The sequence below is a fragment of the Urocitellus parryii genome, chromosome 4 (assembly GCF_045843805.1).
Source record: "Urocitellus parryii isolate mUroPar1 chromosome 4, mUroPar1.hap1, whole genome shotgun sequence".
Taxonomy (NCBI): domain Eukaryota; kingdom Metazoa; phylum Chordata; class Mammalia; order Rodentia; family Sciuridae; genus Urocitellus; species Urocitellus parryii.
This window is the reverse complement of record NC_135534.1, coordinates 8,945,007-8,961,704: the sequence shown is the minus strand read 5'-3', so window position 1 is coordinate 8,961,704 and position 16,698 is coordinate 8,945,007. Positions and strand designations below refer to the sequence as shown.

The following is a 16,698-nucleotide window of genomic DNA, read 5'->3' as shown; positions in this document are numbered from 1 at the left end:
TCCTCACAGATTATCTACTGGTGGCAGTCAGGTAGCTCCCCACCCAGGAGCCCTGAGGAACCGAGCTGCTATGGGAACCATGCGGGTGGGGGCAGGTGCCAGCCTTAGGTGTGCCGCTCACCCCACCAGGGGCTGCGCCTACTCAGCTGCTCATAAGAAGGTTGCAGAGCCCTGGGGCCTGTGGGAACTAGACTGTGTCTGCATGGTTCCTTTCACAGCACCTTGTGGCCATGTTCCTGGTGTTCAGAGAGGCTGGGAAGGGCCAGTAGCTTGTAAATGGGGTAACTGAAGCTGGGGCTGGGGGGGTCTTCCCTAGGGCATCCTAGGTTAGGGTTGTGTGTTTGCAAGGTGTGCAACTTCTGGAGTTGTCACTTAGGTTATCTTTAAAATTTTCATCCTAGGCGAGGTTTTCCAGTGTGGGAGCCCTATGTCCAAGATATGTTAGGTGATGTTTACTTACGCAGCAAGACTTTTAGGCAGGTTGACTTGACGTAAGCCAAGGTCAGGAAGTGGTTTTCAGGACTTGCAGCCCATGCTCACTTCCTGCTGTGGTCTTGGGGACAGGACTGGAAGGCTTGTGAGCCCAGAGGTACTGAGAGCCCTCGCATCCACACAGGACAGACCCTTACAGCTTGTCTTAGTCCCCACGTTCTCAGTGTGGAAACAGGTCCCAAGAGGGTAGATGACTTGTTCAAGGTTACATAACTTGTTTGGGTAGAGCTAGGTCTAGAATAGATCTCCCTTGGGACCCTTGGCACTATGCCCCCATTACCCACACTTCAGAGGCAGTTGTGTTGCTAAGATGGCCTGGGTGGGGACTACCTGTAGGCCTCATGGAGAAGCAAACTGGGAAGGGACAGCTGGAAGAACAGCAGGCCCCAGCTGCATACACCAGAGATGAGCTCTGAAATCCTGCCAGAGATTGTGTCCATTAAGGCCCCAGAAAACCCTAGGGAATGGATTTAAGACAGAGGACACCCAGCATTCTAGCCCTAGCTCACACTGAAGGGGTCACATGGAGCAGGGCTGTATCAAGAACTACTGGGCGAGAAGCCTCTCTGAACAAAGCAGGAAAACCCTGGCCTTATGACCTTCCAGCATGTCTTAGGGATGCATTTCTGGAGAGACTGAGGTGCCAGGCACTGAATTTGAGCACAATGACAGAGAAAAAATTGAGTCTTGGAAATTCCCCTGAGGTTGTGGTCAGTCTTGTTGAATGGTGAGCCACATAGCCACCAAATGTCAGGAAGGCCACTGAGCAGCAGTGGCATCCTGAGTGGGAGATCACTTGGAGGGGCACACTAGAGACCCATGAACTGAGCTGGGTGGGTGGTTGGGTGGAGCTGGGAAAGCTTCCTGGAGAAAGTGAGATCTGGGTGGGGATTGTGGCTCAGCCGTAGAGTGTTCGCTCGATCCTCAGCACCACATAAAAGTAGATAAATAAAGGTATTGTGTCCAACTACAACTAAAAAATAAATATTAAGAAAAGAAAAGAGCCTCACATGCACAGGGTTCAATCCTCAGCACCACAAAAAAGAAAAAAAAAAAAAAAGATCTACAGAGAGGCTTACCAGGAAGAGAAAAGGGAGTGGATGGTCCCAGAAGGTGGGAGGCCACAGCAAAGACCTGGAGGTCTGTGAGAACATTCTACATTCAAAGACAAATGTCTGGAACCCAGCTGCAGGCAGAAAAGACGGCAGCCAGGTCACAGTGCCATTGTAGAGACAGTCCAGGAACCTGTGGGTCTAGAGCCGAATCAGTTTTACATACACACATATGAACAGTTGTGATGTGGAGAGGTTTTTTTTGTTTTGTTTTGTTTTGCTTTGGTAAAGATGTACTTTGTATATAAAACCATTGCTTCCTGTTCCCAGGGCTGGGTGCCCTGTGTAGAGGAGGCTTGGTGCACCCTCCACTGCAGTAGTGCCGTGTTGTAGAGTAAGAAGGACTGGTTTTTCTGTGCAGATGTCCTGGCAGGGGACGTATGGCTGTGGATTTGGCTTTGCAGCAGGGTTGGCCTGGGACACTGGGGCTGTATCAAGCCCAGGGGTCAGAACTGCTTTCCCTTTTCTCACGGGGGAGTGACTCACAGAACTTTTCTGCCACTGGAGGTTCTGCAAGCTTCTCAGGCAGCCTGTGAAGGAGGCCCATGGTAGCAGTTGGTAAGAAAGAAGTAGTACTTCATGGCCACCACTCCTGAAGAACATTTGTCTCGCTAAACAGCACCTCTCTGTGGCAGCCTTGGACTCTGTGCTGGCAAGAGAGGCACCCTCCCCTCCCTGTGGGAAGCCATCATCTCTGGCTTCTGCTCTGCCCCTGGCCACAGACTGAATTGCACAACACAGCCCGTGAGAGTCCTGCTCTCCTGTCATTGGCAGTCAGTGGCACAAGTGCTCCGAATAACAGACCTTAACTGCTAGGATTGTTGAAATGACTGTGCTCCACACTGCAGGGGTCAGGGCACAGCAGCAAAGCATGTGAAATTGACCTAAGGTTAGAATGTGACTGTCCGGCTGGGAGAAGCTTCACAGGACCGCATTTTACTTCTGGCTACATAGACTGTCTCTCTCCCACCAGGGATGAATCCTGTTCCATGCTAGTCTTTTTTTTTTAAACTGTTTCCCTTTTTGCCTTTCCCAGAGACCATACACCTGCCCTTCTCCTGTTGTGTTCTAGTTATGATAGGAGTACCATTCAGAGTTCTTGGCAGGAAACCAACCTCTTCTACCCCAGTTGGTTCCCCCTCCCTTCGCCAGCTTGTTTGATGTGCACATTCCCCAGAGTTCTCCTTATGCAGCTGGTTGGCTCTGTAGTGGCCAGAGATTGGAGCTCCTGCAGTGGAATCCAGCTGCTTCCCTCCTGGGCTTTAGAGGCGGGGCTTGAAAGTAGAGAATCATAATCTCCCTTCCTCCTCCTCCCCCTACCCCCATGCTGCCAGGCAAACTGGAGTGACCAGCTCTGAGCGGGGACTCAGCCTGCCTCACTGCTCTGCATGACGACAGTGATCTGGAGGAAGATTAATGGATGTGTGAGTATGTGGACGCTGAAGTTCATTACCAACTCTGTGTGCACATTATGAGAGCCACAGAGGCTTGCCCTATGTGGCAGGTATGGACTCATTTTGATATTAGTGGAGGCAAGGGATCCTTAGGGGAGATGGTGACCCAGCCAGGTGTCTGCCAGGCCTGCCCAAGGCCTACCCCTGATCTTCAGGAGAGCTGGGTGGGTGGGTGATATGGGAAGTGTATTCTTGGAATTCCTTGCAGCGCCCCCATCACCACCCCAGCAAAGCCAGGTTCTTTAGTTCCTAAGCCGGGAACTTTCATTCCTGACTTACCTCCTTTAGTTTATTTAGCATGGATTCATCTTCCTCTCAACAGGATTGTGGGTAGAAGGTTAGAAAAGCAGTAGCTGGAGAGGGAGCCCAGGTTCCCCTTCAGCTGGTTAGAGGAGGGGCAGCACCACAGCCTTCAACCATTCTCTGGCTCCCCATGGGACATCCTCTTGCTCTGAGGCTGGAGTGCCTAAGGCAGTGGTAGCAGCCAGGCTTGCTGAGTGGGGAGGCTGTGACAAATGGTTTTACAGAGGAGCAGGGGAGAGAATCTGATTTCACAGAGCCAAAGGCCAGCTTCTGTAGGCTTAGCTGTTAGAGCCAAGACTCAGGTGCTGGTGCCTTTTACTCCTGTGTCTTTGGCTGTCATTGTCAGGTTGACCTGCTGCTTAACCCTCTCTGCCCTGGAGCTGGACCTAAAGGCGGTTTTTTCCTTCCCAGTTCTGACATGGGAGAGAGGCTGTGGCTCAGTGGTAGAGCACTGGCCTAGTGTGTAACAAACAAAAACCAGTTCTGAAGTTCACTCAGGCAAGAAATGGTCATGGAAAATATTGTTTTGGTAGTTTCGCTATTGGTCAGGAGTTTAGATATCTCAGAACTGAACTCTTTCTCTATCCAAACATACAATCAAAACATTCCCAGTGATTTGGGAGTCTGAGGCAGGAGGATCGCAAGTTCAGAGCCAGCCTCAGCAACTTAGGTTCTAAGTAATTTAGTGAGACCCTGTCTCAAAAAAAAAAAAATAAAAATAAAAATAAAATTAAAGGGCTGGGGATGTGGCTCAGTGATTAAGCGCCCCTAGGTTCAATCCCTAGTACCAAAATAAACCCCTCTTTCTCCTGAGGCTGTAGCTTGTGGTAAAACACAGGTCTAGCACATGTGAGGCCCCCAGCACCACAAAAAAGACAAAATGTCTTTTTTTTTTTAAGCCCTGTACATGTATGTCTTGGTAGGCCAGGAAGGTGTTGCTTTGCTATTCCTTGAATTTAGGGCTTTTTAGGGGCTCTCTGTTGCCCGTTTCCCTTAGTCTCCCCTCACATCCAAGCCCCCAAACATAAACCTTTCATACAAAGAACATTGGAAAAATTAAGCAGTGCCTCAAGGTCACTTGATCATAAGTGGTATTTGGCATAGGGAGCTGGTTTGGCATTTAGTGAGTGATTTCTACTTTATATTTGAGCAAAAGATTTATTGGCAGGAGGCCTCTCTGCTCTGTTTCCAATGCTGTCCTGTGCACAAGGTTTGCCCCCTCCCCTCCTTTGACAGGTTGTTTTAATCCTCTTGCCTATAAACAAGTGCAGCGGAACGTGTCAGCCCAGTTCATATGACTGGTTATCTCTTCACAGGGTAACCAGCATCAGCGTTAGATACCGTAGCCACTTGACAGAGTAGAGCTCTCAGGTTAAAGGGGGCGATGCCAGGCAAGCCTGGGTCTGCCAAGGAACGGAAACAGGAGGGTATGATTCCTTAGTGAGGACCACGCGTGAAAAGTGAGCGTCCACAAAGCAGGACTTTAAACTGTGGGAAGATGAGGGTTTCATTCCTTCTAGGTTTTGTTTTCCTGAATTCTTAGTTTGGGCATCTCATTTATCTCTCTTCTATTCTTTGACTCTCTCCAGGGGCCTAGGACATGCAGCTGTCTCAAGAAACTGCCTCTGAGACAGATGCCTGCTAGTTCATGGGAGACAAAATCCAAAACCCCAAATCCCCTCTCCCCCAAACAGTGAGCCTGTTATGTTGTGTGAAGGACAGCTGGCAAGTCCCAGGTTGGGTTTTCACCACCATCGTCACTCCCCGCCTTGCCCCCTGCATGCACACACGCTTTCTCCTCTCACAGCTGAAGTGGCAGCCTGAGCTTTAGTAAGTGTATGAGGTGCACTTGTTCTGGTCCACTGCACATTCCCGTGTGTCTGAAACACATTTCCTGCTGTGATTGCTGATTTACACAGCTTCTAGGTCTGCATATGTAGAAAGTCCTGGCAGGATTGCTAACGCTTGGTACCTGGGGAGCCGAGGTGTGCTCTTGTCTTTTCCTGGGGTGGGATGTGTATGTTTAAAGTGCTTTTTAGGGGCTCAAGTTGAGGCTCAGTGGTAGAGCACTTGCCTAGCATGTATGAGGCACTGGGTTCAATTCTCAGCACCACAGATAAATAAACGAATAAAATAGAAGTCCACCAACATCTAAAAAATATTTTTAAAAAATAAAAATAAAGTGCTTTTTATCTGAGGCAAGTGAAGTGGCCTTTTATGGAAGGGATAAAGCAATTGAGCCGCTGGAACCTTTTCTGGCTCTGTTAAGAAACTCAAGTCCATGTCTGAGCCATGGAGGAGACGACTAGAACTTGACCTTTGACCAAAGAACTCTCTTGGGCCAGTTTGAGAAGATGCATCTCTTTTTAGAAATGCAGAGTATTTGTGGCAAGTTCCAGTTAAAGCCTTCCAGACTGTATCTTCTGGAAACCTACCGAGTCAGGAAAGTATATAGAATTACCGTCGTACTAGCAGGCATGTCGTGAGTAGTTGATACTTGCGGGCATTGTTCTAAGTGCTTTGAGTGGTATTGATTATTTGCTAATTTCTGATTTTACTTCTGTTTTCAAGACTTGGTAGAGACCCCCTTATTCCTTCGGGGTTCTTTGTCCTTGGTGGTTAACAGGGACTAAAATGGGCAACAGTACAGTTAGCAATTCCCCTTGCTGCCCAGCCCGGTTCTGATGGGAGGTGTTCTGGGTGGGTTTTTCCTTCATGGCTGGATTTAAGTCACCATGCCTGTTGCCAATTAGAGCTGCCCTTTAGAGTTTGATGGGAGTGGACGAGATATGCATTCTTCTTGTAGCCCTCCTTTCTTCCCTGCCCTTGTTGAGTGAATTCAGAGGTGGAAAGCTGCAGACTTGGCTGCCTGCCTCCTTCAGAATAACCAGCATTCTCTTGTAAGGCCTAAAAGTGGCCCCCTTCCTCCCCAGCACCACCTGTTAATTGGTAGTTCTAGTTCCTGAGGGCTTCCACCAGCACATGAGCTAATCTTCACCAAAGAGTGCTATTGTCATGTTCCTGTCACAGAGGTCAGAAAGCCCAGAACCCAGGTCTGCCAGCTGCCCTGGCCAGGGCTGAGCTGGCCCTTCTCTGGACCATTCTCTTCCCTTGGAAACTAGTGTATTCACGCTATCTTCCTACGGGCTCTGAAAAGATGAAATAACTTGCAAAAGTGTTTTTAAGCTGGCTATGGTGGCACAGCTCAGGAGACTAAGGCAAGGGGTGTCCAAGTTAGGAGGTCAGCCTCCACAGCATACTGAATGAAAAAGGACTGGGAGTGTCACCCAGGGGCATCCCTGGGTCAAACCCCAGTACTGCAAAAAAAAAAAAAAAAAAAAAAGTTTTTTAAGAGGACACTTATAATGGAAGATGGCTTTCATCTAGTTTGCTATACTCTTGCTCTCAGACCAAAAGTACAAACAGCCAGGGCCCCCGAAGCAAAACTTTTGTTGCTGCCATTAATTGAACAACAGTGTTCCTAGGGTGCAACAGTGCATCCTAGGCCTAGAGCCATAAGCTTACACACACTGGGTCTCACTGAAAAGTTTGGGCTTTCCAGTCGTTACCTCACTGCTGACAGATGAACCTTCTCCCGTTTATGGGGCAAGTGAGCCAAGGTGCCCAGTCAGGCCATGACCACTTAGTGACGGGACCCAGCATTCTCTGCCTTGAGCTGCAGTGCTGGCAGGCCTGGGAAGGGAGATCAGAGGCACCTCTCCTGCTTCTTCAGTAGGCAGTCGGGAAGCCAGCTCTGAAAAGCACTGGCCATTGTGTTGGGACACTGGCCCTTATGTTAGGACACCGGTGCAGGCTCCCTTCTCTCCAGCAAGAGATTACCCTCTCTGGTCTTCCTTCGCTAGCCCTCTCTCCTGGAAGGCAGCACCCATTCAACTGTCTTTCCTGCAGCCTCAGCTTCCCCTTCACCTGAATTCACGCCTCCTCCAGCCCAGTCTCCTACTTTACTGCAAGCTCCAGCCACCCCAAGTGCTTTGAAGCCCTCATGTTCAAGTCCTCACCCAGAGTTTGGAGGTTAGGGAACCCCAGTGTCTGCTGCCCTTGGTGCTTAGAGAACAAAGATATTTTCCGGGGTTCCAAGTTCAATTATTATTTAGCTTTTTTTTTCTTTTTACTTATACATAACAATGTATTTTGACATGTCATATGTACTACATGGAGTATTAACTTCACAGTCTTGTTGGTTGTACATGATGTGGAATGAACATTGGTCGTGTATTCATATATGAACATAGGAAAGTGATGTCCAGTTCATTCTACAGTCTTTCCCATTCCCATCCCTCTTACCTTCCCTTCACTCCTTCCCCCTCAATCTGGTGAACCTCCACACACACACCCCCCACCTATTGTGAGTCAGCATCTGCATATCAGAGAAAACATTCGGCCTTTGGTTTTTTAGGGAGAATTGGCTTATTTCACTTAGCATTTCATCCTTCTTTATAGCTGAGTACTATTCCATGTGTATATGTACCACATTTTCTTTATCCATTCATCTGTTGAAGGGCACCATATCTTAGCTATTGTGAATTGAGCTGCTGTTGACATTGGTGTGGCACATCGCTATAGTATACTGATTTTAAATCCTTTGAGTATATGCCAAGGAGAGGGATAACTGGGTCAAATGGTGGTTCCATTCCAAGTTTTCTGAGGAATCTCCATACTGCTTTCCAAAGTGTTTGCACCAATTTGCGGTTCTACCAGCATTATGTAAGAGTACCTTTTCCCCCACATTCTCACCAAGAGTTATTGTTACTGTTACTTGTTTCTTGATAATTGCCATTCTGACTGGAGTTCAATGAGATCTCAGTGTAGTTTTTTTTTTTTTTTTTTAAAGAGAGAGTGAGAGAGGAGAGAGAGAGAGAGAGAGAGAGAGAGAATTTTTAATATTTATTTTTTAGTTCTCGGCGGACACAACATCTTTGTTGGTAGGTGGTGCTGAGGATCGAACCTGGGCCGCACGCATGCCAGGCGAGCGCGCTACCGCTTGAGCCACATCCCCAGCCCTCAGTGTAGTTTTAATCCACATTTCTCTAATTGCTAGGGATGTTGAACATTTTTTCATACATTTGTTGACCGTAATTCTTTTTTTTGTGAAGTTATCTGTTAAGCTCCTTTGCCCGTTTATTGATTGAGTTATTATTATTTTTTTTTTGGTATTAATTTTTTTGTGTTCTTTAAGCTCTATCTGAAGTGCAGGTAGCAAAGATTTTCTCCCATTGTATAGGCACTCTGGTTACTTTTTTTTTTTTTTTAAAGAGAGAGAGAATTTTTAATATTTATTTTTTAGTTTTCGGTGGACACAACATCTTTGTTTGTATGTGGTGCTGAGGATCGAACCCAGGCCACACGCATGCCAGGCGAGCGCGTTACCACTTGAGCCACATCCCCAGCCCTGGTTACGTTCTTGAGTGTTTCCTTTGCTACATCACTTAACTTTAAGTATAGTTCATATACCACTTAGATCCAGTGGCGGACCCTTGTGGGCTGACCTGGAAACACGATCACCATCAATAAGACATTTCTATGAAAAATAGTTCTTTCAGAAGGAAACTTTTCTTTTTTCCCTGGTGCTGGGGCTGGAATCCAGGGCCTGTGCGAGCTGGGCAGGCACTCTACCCCTGAGCTGCACCCTAGAAGGGAACTTCTGGTAAGTAGGGGGTTTCTTGAGGAAACCTGGCAGCAGATTTGCATGTGCTTGTGGAAGTGTTTTGCACTTTGTAGTCCTAACACCATCTAGCTCACAAGTAAGTTGGGTTAGATGTCAAATGGCAAAGCGGAAAAGAAACACCTCTCTTCTGCCCAGGGCAGTTGCTGGGGGGTTGCAAATACTTGTGATGGCACCGAAAGATAGGTCTGCCTTCCAGCTGATGAGCCGTGGTCCCGTAGCCTCATCCTGTAGCTCAGGACTCTCTATGGGTTGACTGTGAACTGCTGCAGGAAACAGACAGCACTTCTGCCCACCAGCGGGAGCGGCCCAGTGTGACTTTGCTTCTGGAAAAAGCAGCCAGTTGGATATTTAATGGTCACTTGGTGGAGCAGCCACACTGCTGAAAGCTTGGTCTGATAGGGACAATTGTGAGGCCAGGGTGGTGGGAATACCTTTGGCGGTTTCTGTTGGTTTTTTTCTTACTGGCACTCTACCTCTGACCATGGTGACTTCTAGAGCAGCAAACGTTGTCCCAGTGTTCTTTCTGACATTTATTCTTCCTTCTTCAACTTCTTTGAACCTGGAGGAGTAGGAGGCAGTAGTTTTTTCCTCTTCCAGGGGAAGATGCAGTGGAAAAAGGCGCATGTCTTGTTCAGCACCTTCCAGCGGCCACTGGAACTGGACAGGAGCAGGAAGGCCCACTTCCCAGCCTGGGGATGGCTTCGCGCCTCAGCATAAAGGCATCAAGGAAACCACATCTGCAGGACAGGAACAAAGGGTTAGACCTACACCCAGGTAGAAAGGCTGTTGCATAAATGCTGAGAGGTTTTTTTTTTTTTTTTTTTTTTAAGATCTCGTGCTTCTTTTTTACTTTTGTGTTGGCAAAAACCCCAGGAGAAGATGGGAGACTCTGGGAGGAGATGATTATGCTGGTGAGTCAACTGAGCTCCCAGCTGCCGTTTTTAGTTCCATTGCTTTGCTGTAACTGGAGGCAATTTGGGAAGGTGGGGGCAGGGTAGAAATGCTGTTTTGTGCAGCAGGACAGGAGACAGGTGTGTATTGGTGAGTTTTTTGGCCTCCTAGGATTGACAGGGCCTTACTGTCAGCACATTGGTTCAAGAGGGAATCATTAAAGCATGGCTGTCAGTGTGGTAGATGGTAAATAAATGTCTTCAGCGAGCCTGATACGAGTCATGATCACTTAGCTGATGAGTAACTTTTGGAATGGCTCAAGTTGCATTGCATTCTAGAAACAACACACAATGGTTTTTTTTTGTTGTTGTTGTTGTTTTTTTTAATATTCTTTTTAGTTGTAGATGGACACAGTACCTTTATTTGTTTATTTTTATCTGATGCTGGCGGTCAAACCCAGTGCCTCATGCATGCTAGGCAAGTGCTCTACCACAACCCTGGCCCCACACAATGGTTTTGATGGCAAAGCAGTGCAGGGGCTGAAAGTAGAGAGGCAGACCCAAAAAAACTATCTATCACTGAACTACATCCCAGTCCTTTTTAATTTTTATTTATTTATTTAAAAAATATTTTTAGTTGCCAATGGATTTTTTTCTACTTTATTTGTTTATTTATATGTGGTGCTGAGGATCGAACCCAGAGCCTCATACATGCCAGGTAAGCACTCTATCACACTGAGCCACAACCCCAGTCCACTTTATTTATTTGTTTGTTTGTTTGTTTGTTTATTTATTTATTTATTTTGAAACAGTACTTTGGAAGCTGGCCCATTTTATTTATTTTATTTATTTTATTTTGAGAGAGAGAGAGAGAGAGAGAGAGAATTTTTAATATTTATTTTTTAGTTCTCGGCAGACACAACATCTTTGTTGGTATGTGGTGCTGAGGATCGAACCCGGGCCGCACGCATGCCAGGCGAGCGCGCTACCGCTTGAGCCACATCTCCAGCCCCCCACTTTATTTTTTATTTTGAGAGAGGGTCTTGCTAAGTTTGCTGAGGCTGGCCTTGAACTTGGGATAGCCTGCATCAGCCTCCTCCTGAGTCTCTGAGATTACAGGTGTGCACCGCTGCACCCAGCAGGCCTGGGTTTGATTGAGGGGGCATCAGGAGGCAGGTAGGGTGGGCCCTGTTGGTCCCCAACTATGCCAGTATTCTAAGTCTCTTTTCAGTTTCCTTTGGTGAGTACCTTTCCTCCAGGGGATTATGGGACTCACTGTCTACTTGAATGTCGTCTATGTACACTGATGGGGGTTTTGGGTTCCAGAGACCATCATGAAGATACCTCAACATGTTTTCTTTTTTATCATTTTTTTAGTTGTAGATGGACACAATATTATTTATTTTTATTTTGTGCTGAGGATCGAATCCAGTGCCTCACACATGCAAGGCAAGCACTGTACCACTGAGCTACAGCCCCAGCCTCCCCAACATGTTTTCTTATTCATTCATTCATACACATTTATTTGATCAGTACTTGATTAAATACTGCACTAGGAGTCCTTCGGGGTCACAAATAAGACCGACCAAGGTTCCCTCTCTGTGACAGTAACCAACCAACTTCTAAGGCAACAGTGCCCTGAAAGGGGAAATTGGTTTCTTGGCAAGTTTTGATCTTCCTTCCTCTGCCTTTTTCTTCTGGGGTAAGGAGAAAGCAACTTTAAGGATCAAAAAGTTGAACCTGTGAATATGTTAACTTGGGCCGGCCAGGTGTGGGCACTGTTGGGCAATAAGGGCATATGTAGGTGAGTGAGACACTGGCTCTGACCCTTCAGAGAAGGAGGGAGTTAAGGTTGTGGGGACAGTAAAGGTAGTATGCTGGGAGAGTCCAGAGAAGGCAGTCACACTCCTAGAAAATATGTGAATTTGGAATAAACAAAGAGAAGAGGGTTTGCTTAACCCGATCCCTTAAAAGAAGGCATCATGGACTGGAGTTGTGGCTCAGTGATAGAGTGCTTGCCTCACACGCGTGAGGCACTGGGTTCGTTTCTCAGCACCACATAAAAATAAATAAAATAAAGATATTGTGTCCATTTATAATTAAAAAAAAAAAAAGGCATCATGTACTAGATAGTGCACTTCTCCCCAGTGCAAGTGCACCTCCATAGTGTGTCCCTACATGGCAGCCAGAGTGGGTGGAGCTGCATCCCACCACAGATCTAGCTTCACAGTGACCCCTTCCCTGCTGTGCCACACAGCTGCCCAGTACACAGCAGCAGGGGTCGGGGTGGAAGCCCAGAGTGCAGAGAATACACCCAAAACAAACTGCTCAGCTAGGCTAGCAGGAGGCCCAGGCACCTCAGGTGCACTGGTTAGAATGCATGCATTCCCCCAGTTCCCTGTGAAGTGAGCCAGACCTTAGGCTGCAGACTGCCTTCTGCCTCCCCCCACCACCCCCATCCCCCAGAGCCCTGGGCTGCTGGCAGGCTGGCTCTCCTGTGATATGGAGGAACTTGCTGGTCTCCATGGTTACTGTAACCCACTGGTATGGGAGGAGCCAAATGAAGTGCAAGGCTGGCAATGTGAGCTTCCCCCAGCCCTTGGCACCATGTGGTACTGGTATGTCGGCTGTTTCTTGAACCTTTTTTGAGAGGAAGAAGTTAAGGAACTAACAAGGAAAGGAAGGACCTGGGTGGGAACTGTCAGGACAACCTTCATCCTCCTTGGACAAAACAGTGCAGTGGCATGAAACCTGCTCATTCATACATGCCTCTTGGCAGGAGGGCTTCATGTTAGGAAAAAGGGTCCTTTTTGCCTGACAGCTCAGCCATGGCAGTGCAAATCAGCTTAGTGGCACTGATACTTGTAGTCACTTCGGTTCCTTGAGATGTACAACAGAAGTGAACAGAGGCAATAGGAAACATCAAGACATTCCTGAGTGGATAAGCACATGGGTGCTCTCTTTTAACCTTCACTTTGGTTCTAGGAAATGGGTATAGCTGGTATCTTCATGTTCCAAATCAGAGGAGTAAAGTAATCTTGCTCAGGTACAACCAGATAACAAGTAGCCTGGCAGCGCTCGCTCTCAGGCTGTCTGCCTGCCAGCCCACCTCCCCGCCAGCCCACCTCCCCGCCAGCCCACCTCCCCTTGAACAGCAGTGGAGACTACAGATGTCCTTTCTGTAGTTCCCCTCTTCTGAGTCTCAGAGGCAGACATCAGTTCTCACTCAACTTTGCAGCTGACCCCTGTCTGCAGAAGTAGGTGCTCAACAGAGTCTTGCTGGATCAAAAGTAGTTGGGGCTGGCTATATAACTCAGTTGGTAGAGTGTTGCCTTGTGTGTACAAGGCCCTGGGGTCAATCCTCAGCACCCCCCCCCCAAAAAAAAAAGAGTATTTGGAGAGAGACAGAAACAGGACTGCAGTGAGCACATTCTCAGGGATGAGGTGGTGCTAGAATCTTCTGAAGCCCTGGGTGCTCAATAGATATGCTGTTTGGGGCTAGGCAGAGCACTTGCCTAGCATGTGTGAGACACTGGGTTCGATCCTTAGCGCCACATAAAAGTAAATAAAATAAAGGCATTCTGTCTATCTATAACTACAAAAAGTTTTTAAGATATGCTGTTTTAAAAGGAACCCAACATTTCCCGTGGCTCTGGGATCCAAGACTGAGGCAGGCTGTTGCACTGTGGCTTCCAGGCATGAAGGGCGAGAACTGGAGTTCTCTGTTTTCTGACTTCTTGCTAGTTCCACCTGCTTTTCCCTGATAGCCTCTGGCTTTTGCTGTGGGGCTTCTAGTCAGGGTTTGAGGCATGCTCTTTCACTGGTCTCCTTGCCCAGGGCTGAGGATTGTGGCTAAGAGGGCAAAAAGGATAGCCAACAACCTAATCATTGGCTTAAGTTGCAGACTCTGCTGCTGTCCCTTACCTGGTGGCATCCACCCTGGCTGGAAAAAGGGAGATTTCTTTGAAGCTTTGCATAGTTCCAGCTCCCTGCTACAATGGGATATTAAGGGAATGTGGATGTTCTCAGTTAATTTGGGAGGCTTTTTTTTTTTTTTTTTTTGGTACTAGGAATTGAACCCAGGTGTGCTTTACCACTTAACTACATCTCCAACTCTCTTTAATTTTTATTTTGAGACAGGGTCTCACTAAGTCTCTTAAGACCTCACTAAGTTGCTGAGGCTGGCCTTAAACTTGCCATCCTCTAGCCTCAGCCTGCTGAGACGCTGAGATTACAGGTGTGTACCACTGCACCCTGCTCCTTTGGTTTATTGATTTCTTCCAGTTGAGAGTGACAGTTGCTCAGGATCAAAGGATGCAAGGAAGCCTCCTGGATACAGTGAAGGAGTGAGGGAGGTTTGAAAAGCTGAGGGTTTCCACAGCCAATACCTTTTCATCTGATCTACCCTACCTCTCCATAACCTCTCTTTGAAGTCAGTTCTTGCTACTTCCTCAAGTTCACGAAACCCCTTACTGTCTCCCACACTTAGGACTGGGGAAACAATCCTTCTGTCACGTTGCAAAACCCTAGGGACTGGAAAAACCAAGTTGTGTGATCCTTCTCTGGCTTTTAAGTTTGCCAGTTAATGAAAGGCCAGGTGGTCCCAGGCCAGCCTGAGTTCGGGATCCAGTGTAAACCATGACTCCCCTGGGATCAGGGTCTATTGGGGAGGGGTAGGAGGAGGAAGGCTTGCTGTGGGACCATCTGGATAAATTCCCTAAAGCCAGACTCATTCCTGGTCCAGTGGAACCCTTTTTTCCTGTCGCTCCAGGCACTTCACTAAGCTTCTATCTTCTCCTTCAGCTAGTCTGTAGGAGCCAGTCTTACTTTTTGGGAGAGGTACGCAAAAAAGCAAATACAGGGGTAGGGGTTGTAGCTCAGTGGTAGAGCACTTATTTAGCATGTGTGAGGCTCAGTGTCCCTAACAAGATTTTTTTTGTGGGGCGAGTCCGAGTTGGTAACTAGAGACTTGGAGATGAGCAGAAACCTAAGGATAGACTTCCAGAAGCAGGGTTGGAAGGGACTTAGGAGGAACATTTGGATTGTTCCAACCTGAGTGTAATCTAGGATTAAGACTGTTTATTATTCCCAATTTATTGAAAAAGGCATGTAAACCTAAACCTCCAAGGGGCTTCGCAGTGTCCTCAAACCCCTGATATAATCTCTAAAATAATACTTGGTATCCAAGCAGGGTGTGCATTTTTATAAGGCTAAGTGCTGTGTTGTTTGGAAGTGGGAGGTTCATCTGCCACTGGGGGCTTGCTGGCTCTGCTGCAACCCCGAGGGAGGCTTGCCGACCTTGCCAGGGTTGCCCCCTGGGCCAGCACATGTGAGTCACACATAGCCTTCCTGGCCATGTTTGAGGCCTTGTTAAAATGCTGTGCCCCTACGCAGGTCCCACCTGCTGCAGGTGAGATAAGGGCTTTATGATTGCCCTGGCTGAAGGGAGTCTCCTCCTCACCCTCTCCAGCTGTTACCCAGCAGAACACCTAGGGAGGGTGGGGCAGCCCACTTCCGGGGAGGGAGGAAGGGGGAGGGGATAAGGAAGTTGATCTAAACCCTCCTCTTTCTCTGTCGCCCTTCCTGCCCTGTCTCTCCTGCCCCTCTCCTCCCTCTCTGATCTTGGAGCACTGGCCCAGAACTGCACACCTTCCTGACCACCAGACCCTGGTCTTCCAGAAGCCCCAGGCTTTGTCCCCGTTGCTCTCCTTGCCAAACCACTCTCTCTCTCTGCTAGTGGTGGTTTCGGTTGCAACACAGACCAGGTTCCCAGGCAGGAGCCACTCAGCCTGGCTGCTTTACTCCTTTTCACTGAGGAGGTGGTGGAAGGTGTCGCCTGCTCCGGCTGAGTAAGGGTGGCTGGCTGAACAGGCAGCCCCCGCCCTGGGCCTGGCTCTTCTCGGCCTCTGTACTTTGCCCTCGATGCCTGACAGGTTCTGCTGTGGGCTGTACTGAATGGAAGTCGCTGATAATCTTTGTCCCTTTCTCCGACCGGGTATGTTTCCCCCTTTTTACCTCTGAGACTCCTCTCCTCTCCCCTCCCTCCTACATGAAGCAAGGGTCTCTCAGGAATTGCTTAGTGGAGCCAGGCACCAGCAAGGAGTGAGTGGTAGGAGTCACGGGAAGGGTGTCCCAGTGCAGTGTTGAAGAGATGTGTGACTAGGAAAGGAAAGTCTCCTCTGAGTTTGCATCTGTGGGGCAGATGGAGGCCTGGAAGGTGGTGAGCTGCAACAGAGAGGCACTCGGAAGCTATGGTGAGGGCCAGCTGGGATCTCAGGCCAGTGCCCAGGGGACGTTTTTCTTCACTGTGCCTGGCCTTGTACCACCTCTGGCTGAGGAGAGCCTGCCTATCACCCCTTCCAGCCCTGGAGAAACCTCAGAACATTGAGGCCAGCCCTCCATGGTGAGTCCCAGAGCATAGTTTCTAGAGGGGAGAACTGTTGGTGGGAGCTTCCAGCATTCGTGCAGGGGACCCTGCCTACCTGAGTCAGTGCCCAGCCTCTCAGGGTGGAGGCTCTTCCGGGCAAGCCTGGCAACGAGCCTAAGCCAGGTTCTCAGCTCCCAAGCTGAAGGGCTCTAGCAAACTGTGTGGATCTAAGACTCTTCTCTTGCCCTTAGTGCCCTGCCTTCTATCCTCTGCTTGATTGCAGGCCCCAAGTTGTTTTCGCCTCACTTCTGTAGGATCAGGCCTGCTGAGTAATAGCAATGGGTCTATCTTGGTTCCACATACTGCCTTGCAAGGGAAATCCCTTATTTCTGAA

General features: G+C 48.3%; 1 protein-coding gene across 7 annotated transcripts in view; it reads left to right on the top strand.

The window, feature by feature from the left end:
• The window catches only part of Mark2 (microtubule affinity regulating kinase 2), a 60,738-nt gene that overhangs the window by 24,694 nt on the left and 19,346 nt on the right, over window positions 1–16,698 (top strand). Inside the window, exon 1 of one of the 7 annotated variants that reach the window (XM_077798021.1) lies at window positions 10,607–10,655. The exons of the other annotated variants lie outside the window; for them this stretch is intronic. The gene's annotated coding sequence lies outside the window, so the exon portion shown is untranslated. Of the gene's footprint in view, window positions 1–10,606; window positions 10,656–16,698 lie in introns of those variants that run through there. 7 annotated transcript variants of the gene reach the window in all.